Genomic DNA, 20,288 nt, shown 5'->3' with positions numbered 1-20,288 from the left:
GTGCTCCGGCGGCACGGCAGCAGTGGGAGGCCCTATTAGCTAAAGTGGTGCTTCAGGTTAAGAACAGTTTCAGGTTAAGAATGGACCTCTGGAACCAATTAAGTACTTAACCCGAGGTACCACTGTACCTGGTTGCAGAAGAGGATTCCTTGTCTGCCTGGGTTCCACCATAACCAGCAGCCTCTCTGTCATCAGTGAGCTAGACAAGCATATTGGCAAGGCAGCTACAGCAATGGCTCACCTCTCCAAAAGGGTATAGGAGAATGTGATGCTAATGTCCAATACCAAGATGAAGGTCTACCAGGCTTGCGTGTTGAGCACGCTGCTTTATGGAAGGGAGTCATGGACAACTTACAACCATCTGGAGCGATGCCTCAACACCTTCCATGTGTGCTGCGTCCGGAAGAATTTGGGCATCACATGGCAGGACAGTCTCAGGCAAATATGTGCTCTCCCAATCCCACACTCCTGGCATGTTCACACTCCTGTCTCAACAACGTCAATACTGGTTTGGTCACGTCCACAGAATGGAAGATGGCAGGATCCCCAAGAACGTGCTTTATGGGGAGCTGGCTTCAGGCACCAGGCCCACTGGCAGACCAACTCTGTGTACAAAGGTATCTGCAAACATGAAATGAAGGCTGCCAACATCAACTCCATCATATTCGAATCCCTTGCTTTGGCTTTCAGATGCAGCTGCTAGCTATTTTTCTGATGTGCTGAACGGCTATGCCTCACTGTTTGTTCCCAAAATGCATTGGATTGTCCCCAATATTCCATCCCAAGGGATGCTCTACCCAACACAGAGGCAGCAAAACTAATTACTTTGCCCCTGCTGTGTCTCTCGCTATACCTGGCAGTGAACTGATTTTTGTTGGGGAGACACTTGAATACGACACAGTTGGGCACTATTTGCTCCACTTAATTAACAGGCTGGATAAAGTAGCTCACCTGATGCTCAGGTGTTGCAATGAGGTTATGGCAGCAGAATTGTTACACTTTTGTGTGTGTGTGCATGTGCATGTAATTTTTCTAGTATTTCCTTTTCACATCTTTGATCCCTGCAGTGAATGACACACACATTCCCAGGCCAAGTTGCATAGTATCCAAGGCTGGTGAAATATACTCGGAGTCGAGAGTGGATTTCATGCTCTTTATTCAGCTCATAATGATGAGGAGGAATGAAAGTTCCCCCAAAATATCCGCTTTATATACATTATTTACACAATCGGCTGCACGTGATTGGCTAATTCCAGGATTCTCCTGTAGGCCCATCGGGTTGTGGATTCACTTCCACCTGGAGCTGGATTGGGTGGCTCCTGCAGACCAATCATACTGCTGCATTGTTCTAGGACCACTCAAACTGCTGTATTCTGAATCCTACTGTTCTAGGACCAAACAGACTGTTGCATTTTGGATCCTATTGTTCTAGGACCAATCAGTCTGCTGCATTTTGGATCCTATTCAACTCAGTACATAACAGCTAGCCACGTTATTTTGGCACCTGAAGCAGCAACAAGTCTCACATGTCTCTCTGCCTATTATGTTTTTAGTCCTAGGGAATAAAACTACCTGCTGCCTTTTCATGACTCCCCAAAACCAGATGCCTGAAGCAACCGCTTCACCCTATCTAATGGTAGGGCTGGCTCAAAATACAGTAACTCCCTTTCAAAAACAATTCCCAGGTGTTTGTTATGAATACTGCCAGGACTCATCTCAGGCATATCTGCACCTGTATCCTTCTCGAGGCTCCTTAAGAGAAATGATGCCTTTAGGGACTAAGACATCATCCTAGAATGGTTAATATTCTAGGTTCTAGAGATGGTTCCTCCAACCCATGAGATGGGCTGTTTGAGCAGTCATTAAGAAGTCAAATTATACAATTCAAGTTTCTAGCTATGGCAGCTTTGATCGAAACAGAGCATATCTCCAGTAACCACATTCAAATGGACTGTTTTGTGACACTGCAGCTTGCTGTTGTTGGGAGTGGTGGGCTGCAACGATAAGATTGAATCTGTTCCTTGAACAAATCAAGAACCCCAAAAGGCTGTGCAGGCATAGTTCTGTTCATCCTGCTCATTTGCCCAGTCTCTTTATTGGGTGTCAACGCAAGACACTTTGCTGCCTGAGGCAAAGGACAAGATAGCATCCTCCAATTCTATATACAGAAGCTGACAGGGCCAACAGCTGAATCTTAGCTCAATTCTGGCAAGAAGATTGGATCGTCCATGCATCTGGGACAGCAGCTAAACTACAGGGCCAAGGACAAACCATGTAGCACTCACTGCTCTGTCTTTCAACAGAGGGGAACAGCTTGGGGGCTCAGGAGGAACAGCCAGAGGGCTGCCACCAGCACTCTTTAGCAACTGCTGCCTGAGGCAATCGCCTCACTTTGCCTAATGGTGGGACCGGCTCTAGGTCTTGCTGCAACAGACTGGAACCACTTCCCTTCTGCAGTCCATTACTCTGCTGTAACCTATGTCTGTACAGCTCATGTTTAGATACTTTATATCAGGGATAGACAATGAGTTCTTGGACTACAACTCATCATCCCTGGCCATTGGCCATGCTAGGTGGGGTTGATGGCAGCTGGAACCCAACACATCTGGAAGGCATTACATTGGCTATCCCTGCACGGCGTAAAAACTCTTGATGACTTTTGTTCAGCTTCCATTCCGAACTTATTCCAAATCCTCTGAAATTGGAAAGAACTTGAAATTGCGGTAGCTAATGACTCGCTCTGGAACTATTGTGCATCCATAATTTCTATATTTTGGTCATGGTAATTATACTCGGAGGTCCGTTAGAGCCAGCCAACACAATGGCCTCAGCAAATTTGCAGGGTCCAAGACTTGTGTTTGTGTGTGCTACCTGGACGCTCTGTTTCTGCTCTGGGAGTTACATTCAAGTGGAACAGATAGGGATAGTGCTAATCCCTTTGCTCTCCTGAGGTAGGAAAGATGTTCAGCAAAAGCAGGCTATTATTAGAACACATGTTGTGCCCTTACAGCTCACGTCCAAAGGTATACCTTCCCATCTGTCATGGAGCTTCGTGTTTGGCAATCATTTAACCAGGGGAACCCTCTACAGTGAGAGAGACTGCGTATCATCGTCATATCTCTGCACAGGAGATGATTTATGATCGAGCAGTAATGGAAAGAGACGTTAACCTGCATCAGCTCACATCGTTCCTCAGAGGCATCTTGGCTATTTAGTCCACATTAAACAATCTTGTCACTGAACTGCATTGAAGAGAGACAAACAAAGAGCTTTTAAGGCTTCTGGACATGGAAGACAACGGGACTACAAGATGTAAGTCCTAAAAAACAGAATGTTCTGGGAGTGTGGTGGGGGTGGCACCAGCGAGGGGGGACTTGGGCTAGATCCTAAGATCTAGGAGCTTGGTCACAAGACCTGCCAATCTGGAGTACAGCCCTATTTCAAAGGCCAGTTTTCCCTTTGCCACACTTGGGTAGAGTAACAACAGCCTTGACATTGGTTTCCTTTAAGCCAACTTTTCGCGCATAGTATTGCTCCCTAAGCTGCTCTAAGATTGCCTATCCTCACTTGATGCCAAGCTAGCAACCCTTCCCGATATCTATAAAGAAATCTATCACTGGTTCTGTAACTCGCCAGCTTAACCACTTTGCTGGTGTCACAATATGTACTGGCAAACATATGTTTTCTGATACCAGTAGCCACAGTGGCTTGTGGAGTTTCATCACCTGTCCTCCCAAAATCTTCACTTGTCAGTGCTAAAGCACATTTTTAATAGCCTTTAGACTTTGGGAAGCAAATCAAGGAATGATTGATTTACAGTCTACTCAATCAATTTCACATGCCTCTTGTATTCGCAAGTTGTGTTACATAATAACACAGTCAACTGAACACAAACTCCACATTGCAGGGCTCCAGTGCCAGAAGAACCTTTCAGGAGTGAAAGGGTCATTCATAAAACATTATATCATGAATAGAGGAAGGGGAAGAAAGAGCAAGAAAGTGTAATAAGGGAAGCAAATAATGGTTGGAATATTGTGTCACCGGCCACACACCTTGAATCTTTGTCGTATATGTTTTGCTGTATGATAAAGATAAACTTCTTACATTGTGGTCTTTGACAGTGAAGCTCTTTTGTTTGGTGTGACCCACCTCATTTCCTGAATTTACTTGGTTTTATAATTGTATCTGTTCTTATAACTCTATATTATATTGTAACATGCTCTGGGACATTTCAGTCAAGGGGGTGGGTAAGAGGACAAACAAACAAGGTGTTTGTTCTCTTTTCACAGAAAACCATTTGGTACAGTGATACTTGATGTACAGTGGACCCTCCGGATACGAACTTAATTAGTTCCGGGGGTTCGTTCACACCCCAAAAATAATGTAAATAAAGGCGTGCTTCTGCGCATGCGCACAGCGTGATTGAACGCTTCTGCGCATGCATGTGCAGCAAAACCCATAAGTATACACTTCTGGGTTTGCCGTGGCCGTAACCTGAGGATTCTGTATCCAGACGGCTCTGTAAGTAGAGGTATGACTGTACTTAAGTAGATACCTTTGCTTCCCCTTGACTCTTTTCATGTGACCTCCCACCACCTGATTTAATTTTCTGCCCATTTCCCATCATCTCCCAAGTCTGTTGTTCCCCATGTCCTAGAGAAGGAGGGAAGGAGGGATGAGGTGCAAACACACCCTCAGGAATGCTGGAATGGCTCTGCCTATGCATTTACACTGCACTGACCTCCCCACCACCTAGCTGTCCCCATCTCCTGGTAAGCAACAGAAACCCACCTGCCAGAAAGCGAGCATAGCCAGTCCACTCCAGCCCGTGAGCTGCTTGCACATTTTAGAGCTTGAAAGGTCAAACAGAGCACTTTGAAGTGGGCTCAGCATGACCGGCAACCTGTATAAATATAATCTGGTCTGCTCACCCAACCATAGCAAGCACCCAAGCAGCTGATTCTAAGCAGTCTTCAATAACAGGCCCACATAAAGTGCACTGCAGAAGTCTAGCCTGGATGTACTAGATCACGCATAGCCGAGGTGAGGTCCACCTACTCAAGATCTGCTTTCCTCACCACCATCATACATCTCAGCAAGCCACCACCACCACCACAAAGATCTGCAGATGGTCGAGCCTTTTGAGGTTCATTTGTCCCCATGCTACTTTCAGAGTTTTCCTAGACATACAATTAATCAAAATTAAAATCCATCTGTCGGGTCTCAGTAGCGCCAACAGCATCAAGAGATCTGGATGATAATTGGTGCATTTTGTAACTGATGAAATGGCTGGTTGGAACATGGGGCCAACATCTCCAGATGGTGGTTGTTCTACCCAGGTAGGCCCTGATGCCTGATTGGTTAACCTTCCAGCAATGTTGCAACAACGTAATATATTCTAATTCTAACTTCAATTAGACACTTGTTTTACAGATCTAATCCCTGTTAGGAACTTCCTAAACAGACGGCAGCAGATGTTTTTCAATGATCTCTCAAATCTTTTTTGCTTTGCTTCCCACAGAGCACAACTGGATCTTGGCTGTTTCCACTGCATCTGTCATACACAGAAAAGTGCCAAAGTGTGCTGGAAGCTGCTGTTTTCAAATTATGGTACATTGAGATAATATGACAAATATATACAGAGTCTGAAGGATGATTATAGAGGAAGGAAATACACTCTGCATCACTCTTATTAAAAGTATCACTCTTAACAGTAAGAAATAATCTAATGTGGTAGCTTGTGCCAGTGTGATCGAAATGCTGACCTAACTCTCTCTCTCTCTTGTAATTTTCCACATTTCCTTCTCCTCATCTTTTGTCGAATGCCATCTCATCTCTGAAGTCTATTCTTAGTCCCTGCCCCCTCCCTGTTGATCTTCTGACACCTGCTGAAAGCTTCTTTGCTCCAACAGGCATTTTAACTGAACTCTGATTTTATAGTTTCAAATCCCTTTTAACTTCTCCGTATTGTAAACCACTTAAATATTATTGTAATTAAGCAGTATTTTTTTATTTAAAGAATGGAATAAATAAACCCCGATCTCTAGCTGCAGAAAAACATAAGGACCACAAACAAACACATTAAACGTGAAGATGTGCAACAAAACAGCAGTGGTGATTTGTAGTGGAGAAGCAGCCAGGGGGAGAGAGTGCTTAACTCTTCTCCATCAACTTCTCCCCTTACACCTACGAAAGCTTTCTCCCTAAGTGGGGTTCAAGCCAATAAAAAATATTCGGTATTCTAAGGGAGGGAAGAGACTTGTGGGGAATTAAGAGAAAATGAAGGAGGCAGTGGAAGGGTAAACCCTTGAGCCAAACACTTGAGAAAGTCAGAAGGATGCCAAAAGGATTTGGATAAAAATGGCAACATTTCTTGAGGGTGGATAGTTTTGTTAAGCTCCTTGAGGTAGAGTGGTTTCTTGCAGTGGTGTGAAATGCTATGTACCATATTTTTCGCTCTATAAGACACACCATTTCCCTCCTGAAAAGTAAGAGGAAATGTGTGTGCATCTTATGGAGCGAATGCAGGCTGCGCAGCAATCCCTCTTGCTGTTCTGGCTTCTGGGATTCAGAATATTTTTTTTCTTGTTTTCCTCCTCCAAAAAACTAGGTGTGTCTTATGGTCTGGTGCATCTTATAGAGGGAAAAATACGGTATATAGGTGAACTGCGTTCATCATCAGACATGACGCAGTGACTGGGTCTAGGGGTGTGGGGTTCTGTCCATTTCACTTTCTCTCAGGTTCTCATTGTTCTAGTGAAAATTGAAAGCAGCTGACCCACAACTTCCCCTCCTTGCTTCTCCAATTCCAGAACTTTGAAGCTAAAGAGTAGCATACTGCAGGTCTCGACGACACGGATTTGGTGCCAGCTCAGGCTTAGATTCAAAGGAATCCGTGACCCAAGGACATAATAAATATGAACACGAGATTTGGTTTTGTGGGGGCTGTGATTGCTCAGCCATACAGAGCTAACTTCTGTGTCATAGTAATATTGCTCAGCGCCATTGACAACGCTGCATTTGACCAAAAGGTGTTGCACCTCTAAGAAAATGCTGAACGGATAGGAAGGAAAGTACAAAAGCTGGTTGTGGCACCTTAGAGACTCAACAATTTACTGTGCTAATGGATAATAGCCTGTTTCATATGAGGGGTCGGAACCTAACCATTTCAAAATCAATGGTACTTGAGTTTGTCATGACTAAAGTCCCAGTATTTTTACCTGGTCTGCTCCTAGCACGACAAAGTCTGGATCTAACCCTCTATCTCAGTCTAATGCAAAGTATCTCTGATTTTTAGTTTTAAAGACCCTGTGCAGACATGAAGCTGTGTTATGCTGTCAGACAATTGGTCCATCTTAGCACAGTATTGCTCTCTTCATCTCTATGTATACACAGGAAGCTGTCTTATACAGTGGTACCTTGGGTTACATACGCTTCAGGAGGGGGAGTGTGCAGTCTCCAGAGGCTGATCGACTGCCAAATGACTGATATTTGTGGGAAAGTTTATTTACATTGCAATATTGCAAACAGCTTTGCCCAACAATGTAATGTGGAAGGTAAAGGTAAAGGTACCCCTGCCCGTACGGGCCAGTCATGTCCGACTCAAGGGTTGTGCGCTCATCTCACTCTAGAGGCCGGGAGCCGGCACTGTCCGAAGACACTTTCGGGACACGTGGCCAGTGTGACATCGCTGCTCTGGCGAGCCTACACCAGCACAGCACACGGAACACCATTTACCTTCCCGCTATAAAGCGGTACCTATTTATCTGCTTGCACTTAAGGGTACTTTTGAACTGCTAGGTGGGCAGGAGCTGGGACCGAAAGACGGGAGCTCACCCCGCTGCGGGGATTCGAACCACCGACCGTACGATCGGCAAGTCCTAGGCACCGTGGTTTTACCCACAGTGCCACACGCTTCCCAATGTGGAAGGTACTGGTTCATTAAAGCTCAAAAGGAAGGTTTGGACAATTAAAGACTGGAAGTTGCTGCGTCATTAAACTTCAGATAACAGACTTGGATAACATCCCGGATTGGAATGGAGTCTGAGGAAGCTGCCCTGGTAAAAAGGCAGTTGGAAAAATATATACATACAAATAAAGCTGTATTTGACGGATGAAAGGATATATGATGTCTGACATGATTGCGAATCGTGGAACCAGGGACAGAGAATTCTAAAGAGTTAAAATCGAGATGTGGAAAATATGGAAACAACGAGGAGAGCAGGACTGAGATGTGGAGATATGCTTCAGAGGTCCAGACTGTGGGGAGCTCTGAAAAATCAATAATTATAATTTGGATGATAATTTGGTCTTTTTTAAATTTTAGTTTTTTATTTTAATTGGATTATGATTGGTTATATTAATTGGATGGTTTTTTATTGGAAAATCAATAAAAATGATTTAAAACAGATGTTGCTTGACTGCCAGCTCCCGCCCCAGCCAGCATGACCAATGGTCAGTGATGCTGGGACGACGGCAGGTTCCCCATCCCTTCCATAAATCCTCTCAGCTGCTCTCATATATTTTTTTTCTTAGACAATTGATAATGCATCCTCCTCCTTTCTTTATGTGGAAGAATATTTCTGTTCACTAATTCTGGTGATAGACCACATTCCTCGCTTTAAAAAAACCTCTATTTCAATTTCTTGCCCCCTTGTTTGCTGAAAGGAGTAGCGTTCCTTTAATAAATCAGTCTTCCTTCAGGCTGTCAGCAAAGGTTGATCAAGCAACTGGCTGCTTTTATTGCCACTTCCTCCAGTGCTTCTGTTGAGGCAAACCACACATACAGCAAGAACATTAAACAGTGCTAAAGTTACATTCCATCAAGCATCACCATCTTCCCCCGGGGATGAGAGCAGAGGCCACAGATCTCATTTAAACTGTCGTCTTAATGCAATCCACGGAGACTCCCTTTTTCGTTTTTAAATAGAGCAACATGAGTTTTAAATAACGCTACCTCCAGCTTCTAAATTTTTCAAAAGCCTTCATTCATTGCCCTGTCAATCTGCAGCTGCGAGTGATATAATCAAAAGAAGCATCTCAAAAGTGTCAGGAGTTCAGCCTACACTCGAGTAGGACCCTGGCAGAGACACATGCCCGACTGGCATGTTCCCTCCCTCCTGGTCGATCGTTCGGGAGCTTCATAAGCTTTTTCCCGCCCGAACATCACAGCAACCGATGCCAACAGACATCGGCACACTTAGGGATCCACAGAGTTTGCACATCATGCATAACAGACCTCAGCAACTCAGCATTTTGGCTAATCTGCTTTTTATTTACATATGAACACACAGGGAGCACTGCAACATGGCTCCCTCTCTCTCTAGCATCAGACAGCAAAGAGAAAAAGAACAAAGGACAATAGTCCCACTTCACGGAACACAGTAACACAAACCTCCTGCTTCTGTCACTTCCCACTCTGTGGAGTCAAAACATACACCGTCATGTGATAGACAAAAACCCCATGACTGCAATCATAGATCAGGAATTCTAACAAAAAGAAGCTGGGGGTGGGGTGCTCACGCACCAGCCCAATGGACAGATATCCCATCAGTGAAGTACAGAAGCAAGTCCACTGACTGCTGTTACTGTCAAGGTCAGGAGTGAGTCCCATGGGACAACCATCATCAACCAGTGAGAAGGCTCACCCCTTGGAGCCTTAACATCAGCCTAGTTCCATGCATTTCAAGCCCATATCATAGGGGGTGGATTGCCTTTGGGGGATGGGGTCAACCCCCATGGCTGTCACCTTTTGTGGGTCAACCCTCATGGTTTTTCTGGTAGCTTCAAGGGCTGCCCCTTATTGACACCAGAAATCCTCAGTCCTCCTCCCCACCATTTTTTTTTTGAAAATCTTTGTTTGCAACCACAGGGTGTGCATTATCCACATTCAAGGCAGCTTACAGCATGTAAATAAACAATACAATTCAAAGTGTTGGTGTTGACCTTTAAAGCCCTAAATGGCCTTGGCCCTGCATACCTGAAGGAGCGTCTCCACCCCCATCGTTCTGCCCGGACGCCAAGGTCCAGCACCGAGGGCCTTCTGGCGGTTCCCTCACTGTGAGAAGCAAAGCTACAGGGAACCAGGCAGGGGGCCTTCTCGGTAGTGACGCCGGCCCTGCGGAATGCCCTCCCGTCAGATGTCAAAGAGATAAACAACTACCTGACATTTAGAACACATGTAGAAGGCAGCCCTGTTCAGGGAAGTTTTTAATATGTGACATTTTGATGTATTTTTAATCTTTGTTGGAAGCTGCCCAGAGTGACTGGGGAAACCCAGCCAGATGGGCAGGGTACAAATAATAAATTATTATTATTATTATTATTATTATTATTATTATTATTATTATTATTTACAAATGTAACAAAAGTAATGACAATTTGTGTGCTTCTTGAGGTTGTATTTCTGTTATTGTAGTATGACAAACAATAAATACAACCTCAAGAAGCGCACAAATTGAACGGTTCCCACATAAATCATAATAAAATATAAATTAAAGATGCAAAAATAATATCAAAAGTGGCAACAAAACAACAAAAAACCCTAAACTTACCCCAAGCAGAGTCTGTTCAGCAGCCTCAGCTTTTGTAGCTGGAGTCAGTCCAGGCCCCGTCCTCTCAGGCCAGGTGGGAAAAGGCCTGCAAGGCCGGGAGCAGGTGTTCCAGGACTCACAGCCATGATAAACATGCAGCCTAAAACCCTTTGACATCCGTGAGCTTAGGCTGCCCTTAATTGTGATCATTGTAGGGGCTATATGACCAAAGAGCCAGAGAAGCCTAAGAGGCAGAAACCTACATCCCTCTTTCCTTACTGCAAATTTTACTACTATTGGGGAAAGTGAGAGGCAATTAGTCAACTTCATATGCATTATAACTGGGTCTAAGGTTTCAAAACCACAAAGAATAGGAGATAAGGGGCTTGTTAAACAGATGACTCATGGATTCTAATTGCAAAGCTAAAAGTAACTAATTATTGCCATGGGTGACTTCTGTTCTAAGTTGTAATTACCTTTCTGCAGACATTCTGCTGCCTCTTAATCAATAGTAAGCCACAAAAGGGCAAACTCACTGCAAGAGGAGGAGGGTGATATATCCAGGTTAGGATAACTAAATCTGAGAAGTTTATCCACAATCTCAGGAAAAGCTTGCTCATCCTTTCCTATTAAAGAGGGTATTCAGGGCAACTTCACAGTAGCACTGCAGGAAATGTAGCAACCAAGGAATAACATGTGAACATTAGCAATTACTTGCAGAAAGTGGGGAAATCTGACTCAGGTCTTAAGTACTGAGAGAGGAAGAAGGGCCAAATATCTGCAGAATAATAATAATAATTTATTATTTATACCCCGCCCATCTGGCTGGGCTTCCCCAGCCACTCTGGGCGGCTTTCAAAAAAATATTAAAATACTGTAATGCATCAAACATTAAAAGTTTCCCTAAACAGGGCTGCCTTCAGATGTCTTCTAAAAGTCTGGTAGTTGTTCTTCTCTTTGGCATCTGGTGGGAGGGCGTTCTCCAGGGCGGGTGCCACTACCGAGAAGGCACTCTGCCTGATTCCCTGTAACTTGGCTTCTCGCAGTGAGGGAACCACCAGAAGGCCCTCGGTGCTGGACCTCAGTGTCTGGATAGTACGATGGGGGTGGAGACGCTCCTTCAGATATACTGGACCGAGGCCGTTTAGGGTTTTAAAGGCCAGCACCAACACTTTGAATTGTGCTCGGAAACATACTGGGAGCCATTGTAGGTCTTTCAAGACCGGTGTTATATGGTCTCGGCGGCTGCTCCCAGTTACCAGTCTAGCTGCCGCATTCTGAATAATGCTTTAAGTGTGCAACACAGACCTACCAAAACTACAAGAGTATCCCTTCTGATTGCTGAGTTAATGAAACACGCTGCAAAGATCTGTGAACGATACTTAGCATGAAGGTCCTACATCTTGGACTTGGGTAAGCCAACTTTCTTTGAGTCCTGATATGAATATAGACTAAAACACCAATCAGAAATGTATAACTTGGACATCAGTTGGACTCCAGGGATCAGTGGGTTGTCAGTGCTTGAAGAGAGCCTTGCACAGCTGAATCATAAAGGATTGGGTGCACCAGGGAGTTCCCTTTTGGGACTTCCCTAGCGCAGCCCCGGGGGCTGCAGCAAGCTGGCTGGATGCAAAGTGCTTCCTCCAGCACTTTGAATGCAAACTGATTTGTGCAGAAAGAAAAAAATGCTCCATTTTTAAACAGAACATTGTTGTTTCTTCCCATTTCCAGAGGAAGCGGCTTTCATTCAAAGCACTGGAGAAACCACTTTGAATACAGATCATGTTTCAGAGCATGTCCCCCTCTGCAGAGACTTCAGAGGGGTTTGCTGTGAACTGGCAACCAGCTTATCGGTGGTTACAAGAGTCTATTGCAGGCATGTATATAGATGTATGGAAGTGAGAGCTGGACCATAAAGAAGGCTGATCACCGAAGAATTGATGCTTTTAAATTATGGTGCTGGAGGAGACTCTTGAGAGTCCCATGGACTGCAAGAAGATCAAACCTATCCATTCTGAAGGAAATCAGCCCTGAGTGCTCACTGGAAGGACAGATCCTGAAGCTGAGGCTCCAATACTTTGGCCACCTCATGAGAAGAGAAGACTCCCTGGAAAAGACCCTGATGTTGGGAAAGATGGAGGGCCCAAGGAGAAGGGGACGACAGAGGACGAGATGGTTGGACAGTGTTCTCGAAGCTACCAGCATGAGTTTGAGCAAACTGCGGGAGGCAGTGGAAGACAGGAGTGCCTGGCATGCTCTGGTCCATGGGGTCACGAAGAGTCGGACACGACTAAACAACAACAACAACATTGCAGGCATGGCCAAACTTAGCCCTCCAGATGTTTGGGACTACAATTCCCATCATCCCTGACCACTGGTCCTGCTAGCTAGGGATGATGGGAGTTGTAGTCCCAAAACAGCTGGCAGGCCAAGTTTGGCCATGCCTGGTCTATTGGAAGGTGTGTTCCCAGTGCCAATCAGCTGATTGACACGTTGTTTCTTCAAAGGAGGCTGCTATAACTGCCTGTTGCTATAACTGCCTCCTTTAAACTTTGATGGTTGTCAGTCGCCCGATGTCATTATGACATCAGGTGATTGACAGATGGTGCTGACCTGTCCCCCTCCTTTAGAAATAGAGCGGGTCAAGGAGCTGAAATTCCACCTCCTGACCACTAACAGCATTCAAATGCCCCACTGTACTCAGATTCTTAAAAGTCAGTGGATGTGGACAATATGCCCCCAGGCAAAAGGAGGGCCACTGGAAGTGTATTGATCATATAATTATTATGCAAATTATTGTTCCTTTGTAACTGTATAAGATTATTATTGTATTTTTATTATTATATAATTTATAAAATATAATGACTATTAGTTAAATAATATGAATAATATAAATATAATGACTATTATTTTAATGTGCAGTTATTCTGCAGCAAATAATTTAAACACAATTCACTAGGAAAGCTGTAGGATTCAAAATGATGCTGGAGCTCATTTGAGATGACCTACATAGCTGGAGTCAGTTCAAGCCGTATTTGGTCTCAATGGGGAAGGCAGAAACTGCATTTAAAAACTGCAACGTTGTCATGGTAACACGGCTGTGTTCCATTCAGATGGACCACGAAGCTTCCATCCAAAATCCTGAGACTTTGGGGCACAAAGCGTCCATCCAAAAAGCTGGGACGGAATTAAAACACCAAGCTGGATACTCTAACCAAGTTGATGAAATGCTTCCACCATTACAAAACCATAGTAGAACCATGAGGGAAAGCCCCAAGATCACTGGAAAGTTGCAGATTGGCCCATTATCCAAATTAGATGGCATGATGTCCTTTGGTCTCCCTTTCCACCCAGCTTTCAGCATCATGTCACCCAATAAAAAGGGGGATCTTAGGAGCAAGATTGCTTCAGGTGTCCTCCCACCCTCGTTCCCAATGTAGATCTTTATTCCCTCTTTATTCCACCCCTTCTTCTTTGCCCAGTGAATGGGGAGCATTTTGTGGTTTGCCTCGGGTGCCAAAATGCCCTGGTTGGTAGGCTTTATTCTGAGCTTGAAACATGAAGAAAGCATTTCTTTAAATCACTTTTTATTGCTTTGTTCTTTCCTAAGTACCAGTGGAAACTTTTTTCTTTGTATTTTGCCCCTTTTTATTGCGGCTCATTTTGTGCTTTCTTTATTAGTTATCCATAAATCCACCCCTTCCCATTAAATAAATAGCTTTCAACTTTATTGGTGTTGGGTGATAAGAGAATTTGATATATCAGGTTTGTGTGTGTGTCCCCACTCCCAAATGTAGCTGATATTTTTTCCTCAGTATGTTTTCCATGTTATTCTTTATCCTGAGGGTTTTTAGCAAATGGCACTTACAGAAATCAGTGTTATTCTTATCCAAATGTTTACACCTAAAAACATTTGGATAATGTTTTTCTGCCGAACAGCCAGTTTTGAACAGATTGCTTTTATCCATTTAGCATTTACAAGAATGTCTATTTTTCCGAGTTAAACTGTTCTGCATTTCTGCATTGTTTTGTTTTACACAAATGTACAGCTTACCAGTATTTATTGTGTTATGAGGAATTGTTTAGTTTGGGTTCTTCGCCACCGTTCATTAAAACTTACAGCAGATTTTCTTTCTGTTGGTATAAATGTTTGCTTTGCTCCCATATGCTGACAACCCAGCAAACCACAGAATGGCTCATAGCTCAGAGGCACCGATTATGGTTCAGCTCACTTACATGAGAGATGTAGCCCCCCAGGTTCTGTTGGACTCCAACTCCCATCAGCCCCAGCAAGCATGGCCAATGGCCAGAATGATGGGAACTGCAGTCCTGAAACATCTGCAGGGCTACACCCCCTGCATTACACGGAGGTAATTCTGGATCTCGCTCAAAGTTTGCTCATCAAAGAACTGCTGCCATTCACATAGGGTATGTATACTTCATCATCATCATCATCATTTTTAATTTGTATACCGCCTTTCTATCTTACAATACTCAAGGTGGTTTACAAGCTGAAGAAACAAAAAATGTACATCTTATAACAATCTAATGCAATACAAAAATGTGATAATAAAACATAACTTTAAAATAGGCAGCCTACATCAAAAAAGTAACATTCAACAATCATTAGAATAGTATAAAATAACAATATCAACGTATAAAAGTTAAACAGAAATCCACTCAACAGTTACGATAATATCTAAACTGTAATCAATAAAACAACGGCAAGCCACAGTACATAAAACAATACAATACACATTGAGAAGCAGAGGGTAGAGCAAGGCAGGTAGAAGGAGGCCTTGCCTAATGGAGTCTCTCCCCTCACAGTTCTTCCTCCAGGAACAGCTCCCTTATGAGGACTCCTAGGGCCAGAGGGTGAGGAAGGCAGGTGGAAGGAGGCCTTGCCTGATGGAGTCTCTCCCCTCACAGTTCTTCCTCCAGGCACAGCTTCCTTATGAGGAGACCCAGAGCCGGAGGGTGGGGCAAGGCAGGTGGACGGCAGCTGCATTAACACTTTATGCTCAGTCATCTAAAAATGTAAATGCTAAGCCTGCCTATGGTAATAGACTGGATGGGAGTCAATTATTATTAAGCCGCATCGCAGGGGGTTGGAGTAGGTGATCCCTGGGGTTCCTTCCAACAATGATTCTATGTTTTCTTTTGGCTATTCTTGAATATACATAATACAGTGGTACCTCGGTTTTCGAACGTCTCTGTTGATGAACATTTCGCTTTTCGAACGCCGTAAACCCAGAAGTACATGCTTCCGTTTTCGAACGTGCCTCAGAAGTCGAACAGCTTTTGCTGAGTGTATATGTTATTTTTCTCCATTTTCTCTATTAAATTTGCAGACCACCCCTTGCGCCTTGGTTTTCGAACGTTTTGGAACTCAAATGGTTTTCCAGAACAAATTATGTTATGAGGTACAGTGGTACCTCAGGTTAAGTACTTAATTCGTTCTGGAGGTCCGTTCTTAACCTGAAACTGTTCTTAACCTGAAGCACCACTTTAGCTAATGGTGCCTCCTGCTGCTGCTGCGCCGCCACAGCCCGATTTCTGTTCTTATTCTGAAGCAAAGTTCTTAACCTGAAGCACTATTTCTGGGTTAGCGGAGTGTGTAACCTGAAGTGCATGTAACCTGAAGCCTGAAGTGTAACCTGAAGTGCATGTAACCCGAGGTACCACTGTATTTATTTGGGTAACACAGATACTGTTATGGAATAGGGAGGAAAATTATCACTTTCTCTCCATAGACCGTGTGTAATGTTATAAAGCTCTTCCAACATGACCCACTTCCTGCAAACTAGTGGAGCACTACAAGAACTGAACTGGGGCCTAGATGAATTTCTTTTTATTCCTGTGCACTTATTCCTGGGAGGACAGATGGGATATAAATTTTGTTTTGTACAAATTCCTTGAACTGAGAACTGCATTGCAAAATCTGGAGAAGTGCCAATTCCAAAGGATGTGTCAGTTCATGTATGTACTTCAAATTAGGTAGATTTGTGGATTCAGCTGGTGAGGCTTTAAATGAGAACTCTCCACCTCTACTCAAGAGATGCAGCCAGTTCAGATCCAATCCATTTTTATTATCCCCAAGATGCTTAGGATCATCACTCTGCTTAAATAGTGCAAAAGAGACAGGGGTGATCCAATGCAGGCAGATCTTCCAAGAACAATGCGTTTTAAGGCAATGGATGATGAAGCAAACTGAACAATACACACCCACCCACTGTCAAAAAGGGAGGCTCTTGCTATGGTGTGGCTCAGAGAGGTTAGATCACACATGCAACCGTGAGCAGTATTGGGGCACACTGACTCAGCCTGCTGGAGTGCACTTGTAACCATCTTGGGCTAGCTCTGAAAAGGAAACCATTAAGTGCACAGTCAGCTACTGTGTGCACCGATCTGTGAATTGGATTCTCTCGCCCTTCCTTCTGTGCAGTACTATCGGCGTTTCCAAACACTTTGGCACTCGTCACGCTCCTCTGCGTGCCAGTAGAGGTTTAGTCATGCTGGCCACATGACTCGGAAAGCTGTCTGCGGATGAACGCCGGCTCCCTCGGCCTGAAAAGCGAGATGAGCGCTGCACCCCATAGTTGCCTTTGACAGAGCTTAACTGTCAATGGGTCCTTTCCCTTACTACTGATACCCGAAGGAAACTTTGGACTTCTCTGCAACAGCTCACAAGCACCAGCTCCTTGCCTATTCATGGGTGCTGTTATGTTGATAACAGGCCAGAATTTCAAGAGCGCACAGCATAATCTAATACATCACCATAAACTTGCATTGAGGTGAAATAAGGATGATAATGCTTATCCAAGCTTTTATGACTGCTGATGAGAGCACTATGTATCTTTATTGGGTTATGAAGCTATATAAAAGAAAAGCTGAGAGTTCAAAGGGTCTGGGTATTTTGAAATCTAAAGATGAAATCAAAGTTTTGGCTTAGCCTTGTATAAATGAAATAATTCCCCCCCAAAAAAATTTTAAGGACCTCTGGACAGTTAAGTCCAGTCAAAGGCAACTATGGGGTTGTGGCACTCATCTCGCTTTCAAGCCAAAGGAGCCGGCATTTATCCACAGACAGTTTTTTGGGTCATGTGCCCAGCATGACTAAACTGATACTGGCGCATGGAGGATCGTGACGAGTGCCAGAGCGAACAGAAACGCCGTTTATATTCCCGCCACAGCGGTACTTATTTATCTACTTGCACTGGTGTGCTTTCAAACTGCTAGGTTGGCAGGAGCTGGGACAGAGCAATGGGAGCTCACCCCGTTGCGGGGATTCGAACTGCTGACCTTCTGATCGGCAAGCCCAAGAGGCTCAGTGGTTTAGACCACAGCGCCACCCGCATCCCTATTTTCAAATAACTGTGCCTGAAAGCCTGGAACATGTTTAGAAAAGACAGCTGTCTATGGCTAACCTGATCCAAAAACACCCACCCACCCCATTCACACACTAAAACAAGGTTCACCACAGCCAATCACAAACAAGCAACCACACCCTAGGCCAACCCCAACTTCTTTCACCACCAAAGGAACATAAGTGAATAGTAATGAGAACCCGCACAAGCGACGCTGACACAAAACCCCACACATACATTAAGTAAAATAGAAACATTGCCTCCCGACCCCACCCCCACCCACCACGGCCCCCTCCACCTCTTCCCCCCTTTTCTTCCTAATGTAACCCTAATGTCCCAACAAATGAAAACGACCTATGGAAAATGCAACTTGAAAAAAGAGGCATTGTGCATACCTTTGTAAACCAAGAAAACTTTAATTAAAAAACAAAAAGGAGAGACAGCTGTTCAAACATTTGCAGCCTTTAGAAGCGACTGATATAATGATGCACTTTAAACAGGGGGTGCCCTTAAAAATTGCTATGGGCTAGAATGGAGCAGCTTGTTTTCTGACAGGTGTGGGGAGCTGCGATGGCATTGCCTGCCAAGCAGGATCCTGGTTCAGCTCAGGATCCTGCTGCTTTTTGCTAGGCAGGAAGAACGGAGCCCAAACCCGTCACACACTTTTAACGGTGGATGTTTTCTCTACATTATAAGCTGCTGTGAACATAGGAGGAACAAAGATACTTTCATATTTTGTCTTTCTCAGGTGATCTACAGGCCTGTTCGCACAATCACCCATCTCTGAGGCCAACTCCTCCCGGCGTTATTGCAGCAGCTTTGTTTACAATTTCCTCCCGGTTAGCTGGCAACCGTAAATTGCAGCCTGGCTTTTCTCTGCCATGGACATTTGAGACTTCTCCAGTGCCGTTTCATCACAAGACAAACGGCAGCTGAACATGCCAGTGCTATAGACGCTGAGTCCAGAGTGAGGCAGACACATTAACCATGCTGCAACGGGTGTCCCAATAGGTTTGCTGCTAAGCAGCCATCAAGCACGCAGTTCCTGGTGGACAGGAACAAACCTTAGCAAATCCCAGCGGTAACTATTTCCATTTTAGTTTCTAGGATAACTTTCCTCCTTGTTCACACACTACAAAACTTTTCTCAGTGTGATGGAAGACAAAAACGATGTGATACACAAACACAGAGAGCGCTGCTGCTGCTGCTGCTGCTGTTGTGGGAAGAAAGTTAGTTATGTGGAAAGACCTAAGGGATGAAACAGCTTCCATCTCCTGGCCATATTGGAACCAGAACAGCTGGCAGGCGACAAAGAGGGAGATCCCCAGCCTCGTCCTGCCTTAAATAGGGCAGGCCACGCCCCCTGTGCCAGCCGATTGGCTGGCCAGGGGGGGATGCGGCCAGGAATCCCCCAATCGCGCGGGGCCTGGGCTCCAACTGCCATGCCTGTCGTGAAGCCCACAACCCCACCTCCTCTGTAGGGCAGAAGTGGCTTTGTGTGGAAGACCCCTAAAGGATGAAACAGCCTTCCATCTCCTGGCCATGTTGGACTTCTGGTAAAAATGCACTGCTGCAGATAAAGGCACTGCCTAATAAAGGATGGGGACAACTGAAATAGTCACATAATCAGGATTGTACCCCTTTGCATACAACTTGTTTTGCTCTACAGGGACAGAGAATATACAGCCAGCAAGAAACCAACCCAAGACAGGATAAATCTTGCATCCTAGGTGTGCATCCTCCCAGGTCATTGTGGAAGACTCTTCATAAGTAAGCAGTGGAGACTGGCCTATTATGGCAAATATGGTATTGCTCCACATGTCTTGCAAGCAATACCCACAGCTGTTAAAACCCAACTTCCCCTTGAGAATTCAGCTGCTAGATAAACACCAGGCGTGGAAGTGCAAGCAGCCTTTCAAAATACCATTCCACAGTGTCTGCCACAAGATAAAGGCAGGAAGGACCCTGATGTTCCTTGGAACAGCCATTTTGTCTATCCTGCAGATACACACACTAAAACACAATTACAATGTCTGGGGAATTGTACATGTTTTATCACCCCTAGCTCTTCTTAGTGTCTTGGGAAGCGGGTGGCGCTGTGGTCTAAACCACTGAGCCTAGGGCTTGCCGATCGGAAGGTCGATGGTTCGAATCCCCGCAACAGGGTGAGCTCCCATTGCTCGGTCCCAGCTCCTGCCAACCTAGCAGTTTGAAAGCACACCAGTGCAAGTAGATAAATAGGTACTGCTCCGGTGGGAAGGTAAACGGTGTTTCTATGCACTGCTCTGGTTTCGCCAGAAGCGGCTTAGTCATGCTGGCCACATGACCTGGAAAAAACTGTCTGCGGACAAACGTTGGCTCCTTCGGCCAGTAAAGCAAGATGAGTGCC

The sequence above is a fragment of the Podarcis melisellensis genome (assembly GCF_964234715.1).
Source record: "Podarcis melisellensis genome assembly, chromosome: 7".
NCBI lineage: Eukaryota > Metazoa > Chordata > Lepidosauria > Squamata > Lacertidae > Podarcis > Podarcis melisellensis.
This window is presented reverse-complemented; position numbering follows the sequence as displayed.